General features: G+C 38.5%; 1 non-coding gene across 1 annotated transcript; it reads left to right on the forward strand.

Moving 5' to 3' along the window:
• The first annotated feature begins 3,649 nt into the window (after nt 1-3,649).
• Nucleotides 3,650-3,722, forward strand: TRNAV-UAC (transfer RNA valine (anticodon UAC)). Its single transcript has one exon. It is a non-coding gene; the product is annotated as a tRNA-Val (tRNA).
• The last annotated feature ends 368 nt before the right edge of the window (nt 3,723-4,090 follow it).

The following is a 4,090-nucleotide window of genomic DNA, read 5'->3' on the forward strand; positions in this document are numbered from 1 at the left end:
AACAATTCTGAGCCACTAGTATTAGTAATTAGGGGTCGAAAACTGCAGATTACTCCGGTTTCACCTTTATGCATGTGTGGTATAACTGGACTGGGAGGAACTTAAAGGAATATAGCAGGTGTTGAGAAAGAAACCAGACGTCAGAATAGGCGTATTTTGTTTACGGAAGGGGAACGAGAATCCAAACAGTTTATATACTTCATCGGACGACGCAATGCGCATTGATGTCTTCACACCTCACTGGACATGCGATACACACGCAAGCGTCGGCAGATATTCCACAGCGATATTGACATGCGAGAGGCCATCAAAGTTCAAGGGCAGCTTTCTAAAGCCTTCACCCCAAGCTAAACACCTATTTCTATCGTTACGCCAATACGGTAATAGCTTCCATGTGGCAACATGTACTTAAATGGTATATCTTTTCAATGTGGTTGCAGAATTCCTTGGATCTTCAGAATGAATTACTTTTTTAACTCCAAGAAACTGCGGGAGATGCCGCAAAAGTCACTTTTAACGGAGTCATCCGTTAATATGCATTTCAATTCAACAATTGCAGTGGGTAAAAATCATTCGCCTTGACCTTTCTTGACGCCTTCAAAATTTAAGAGCACGCCTCGATAGCTTAACTGGCTAAAGCACACGGCCGGACATCGAGGGATCCGGGTTCGATTCCCGATCAAGGCGAATGATGTTTGCACTCTGAAATTGTTGTATTTTTGAAAATGTTGAAATGAACAATAAAACCTAATCTGAAATGATTTGAATTCAATCCTGAGATTGTTTTTACTGCAGCCCGCGATTATTCTCTATTCGGTCACTCCCTGCCTGAAACCTTCACTGTTTAACGTCCTTAATCTGTGTCCTATATTTTCTATTTATACTTGCCCTTTCTTGGTCTTCCTTTACGGGATCTTCCATTTATATTTTTCAATTATATTGTGCTTCTAACTAATTCATTGTGTGTCTCAAGGTGTGCGTCACATCCATATCTAGTTCTTCTTCTTTACCTGTGATTTCTCTCTACGCATGGTCCTTTCCTCTTCTGCTCTTCCGAATATGCACTACTTCTTCGTCCCACACTTTGCCTGTGCGTGTCATTTTGATTTGTGATATAGAAACGAGATTAAAATCATGAATTTGTACGGGAAATAAAGTTTTTATTTGATGCAACAGTATGTTTACCAGTAGAATGAATTTAGAAACAAAAAAAAAAGTTTTCTCGTGATTCGTCCGTAGCGTTTCTGTTGAGGTGGTTTTGTGTCTATCTTCATTTTCTCATCCGTAGATATTCGTATAATGGACAACTTACATGAAATAAAAATACCCCGAAATTTCGTCGGGAGCGGAAATAATAAAATTATGTGACGGCTTAGAGAACGGGCTTGGAAATCTTCAGGAAAATTCTTAATTTTTGGAAATCTTCTCAAATTTTCTACGTTATTCCAGATAATCATTTTGAAAACAATGGAATGTTGCAATGCCTATTGAAATTTTGACATCATTTCACTGATAATTTTTGGAAACCTTGGGAAGATTTCAATTGGGGTATAATTGCAAGTGACGGACTTGGGTTACCTCTTGGCTTAAAGGAGTATTCCGTAACTGAAAAAATGTCTAGATTCTAAATTATCATCTAGCGAATCTTCAGGCCCGATATATGTTTACTGCAAGCCCTGTCATTCTACTTTATTCAATGTTGTGATTCTCTCTGTCTGACAGCTTCTCCGTTTTACGCTCTTCTTAGTTTGTTTCCTACGTACCCTTCTCTCTCTTGGTCTTCCATTGCGGGATCAACCATCCAAATTATTTCACTCCCAATATCTAAATCTAAATAATAACCGGTAAGCCGCCGTAAGGGCGTGTGGCGCATTAGGTCACCGCCCGTAAATAGGAACAATACCACATGCAAAATCAACAACATACAAAACTACATCCACAGCGGTGTACCAACTCATACATCAATCCCTTCATCCAACACTCATAGAACACATATACTATAAACCAACAAAATATTGCACCCTAGGATGCAGCATGAAATCCATCCAACAACGCGCCAGAAGCCAGAACATGATAAGTAAGAAGGCGAAATTCCACTACCACATGAACATGCAGCATAAAACGCTCTCCTCCCCAAGGAGACTGTGAAAGGTAGGGATACTTATCATGCCTATACTATTGTGTTTCTTGCCAACCCATTGAGTACTCGAAGATGGTGTATGTTCCAATCATTCTACAGTTCTTCATTTTTTCCTCAGAGTTCTCTCTCCATATGGTCCTTTCCTCATCAGGTCTTTTGTATACCACTTCCTCGTCCCTCATTTCGTCATCCAATTTAATTATCTTCAGTATTCTCCTCTTCAGCATCATTCTTCGGAGGCTTATTCTATTCATCACCCTCTCCACTCCTTCAACTTTCCAAGTGTGCTTTAATCCGCTGAGTGTTCTATGCTCCAGAAAACATTTTCACAAACTGCTTCCTTGATTGCTACCGCAGGTGTTTTTTTAACCTAATTAGTTGCCTCTTTTAAGATTTAAATTCACAGGAAATATCTCTGCTACAATTTTACAAGCTCCTGCACCAACTCTATTCCTAGGTTAAATTAAATATTTGGTTTTAACAAAAAAATGTCCTGAAAATTTCAAGCACATGAAATTTGGAATGATTTCTGTTAATATAAATTATAGATATTCATAAAATCTATAGAAAACCGAGAGTTCTTGTGCTATTTTCTCAAATTCGATTTATAAGTACGTGATATTCAGCGTAACATTTAGTACAAGACTTTTAAAATTCGCATTTGATTAATATTTAGTCAAGTAAAAATTGCTACCTAATTTAGAACCGACAGTAGGCCATGAAGTATGTCCAAATGCATTAACTTGTTTTTGAGGCATGCCAGCTGGATTATTTTTTGTTATTCTTTTCTCAAATCTCTCTCCTTTGAGAAATAGAACTCCCTTTCTCCGAAAGTGCTGATTGGTTCAGTCGCATTTGCTATCCCACCCACATCGAGGATCGTTCGCGTATTTTATTCAGTTAAGTTTTTCCAGAGGATGAGGGCCTACGTTTCGCCACATATTGTGGCGAAACATACATTTGCTCAAGTCATTCCACCATTTTTAAAAGGTGGTTTTCGAATAGTGCATCACGACTGTTTAATTGTAGGTAATTTGAGAATATCCCCTATCTTTTCCCTCCATTATTTCTTCCTTATTTTTCTTCTTAACTTCTGCCTGACTTCGTTCTGTCTCATCATCATCTTCTAAAGGCGGAACTTTGTCTCCTGCCTTCTCCTTTGTCTTCTTTGTTTTGTTTGGAGCTGTTACTAAAAGATTACGCCTCATACTTTAAGATCCGTTTTTCCCATAGATGCCCTGCGAAATATATAATTACTGTGAAAATTATTAGCATTACGTGAATTATCTTGCGCACATACTGTGAACAAACAATTGAGTAACGCTTAATTTAGATGTTGCCTGACTTGTACGGAATCACTCGCAGCCATATACTCTAGCGGTGGATCGCAGGGTGTACGAGTAAGTATGTATATAAATGCATTAATTGAAATTCATTTTGTTGGTAAAAAGTAATCGGCAGTGCTTTTGACCGGAAATTTTCTTTGAGATAAACGCGGCTGTAATACACGTTTCCGTGGTGTAGTGGTCATCACATCCGCTTTACACGCGGAAGATCCTCAGTTCGATCCTGAGCGGAAACACTTTTTTCGTTCTCTTCTGTACGGATGCATACTTAACTTCCCTTTTAACATACACAAAACTCTAATATCTGCTGCTTAACAGATGTTTATAAGGATATTTACAATGAAAACGTTTTTGGACGGATCATTCAGCAGGCGATGACAACTGAGATCGGTCAGTGTTGGTATTGCAAGGCTGGGAAGAGGGTTAGGACTAGATAAACAATAACACATAAGATAAGAGGGAAGAGGTCTAGAATAAACACTACACTTGGTTTAACCATCAACATATCCTTCTAAAGGTAGAGCCTTGTTGTTGCAGCCATTGGCTCCATTGCCGTTATTTTCAGTTCATTCTACGCTGTTATTCTGTTAGTACTTTTGATATT

This window comes from Hetaerina americana, unplaced genomic scaffold, assembly GCF_022747635.1.
Source record: "Hetaerina americana unplaced genomic scaffold, ioHetAmer1.1.p SCAF_9, whole genome shotgun sequence".
NCBI lineage: Eukaryota > Metazoa > Arthropoda > Insecta > Odonata > Calopterygidae > Hetaerina > Hetaerina americana.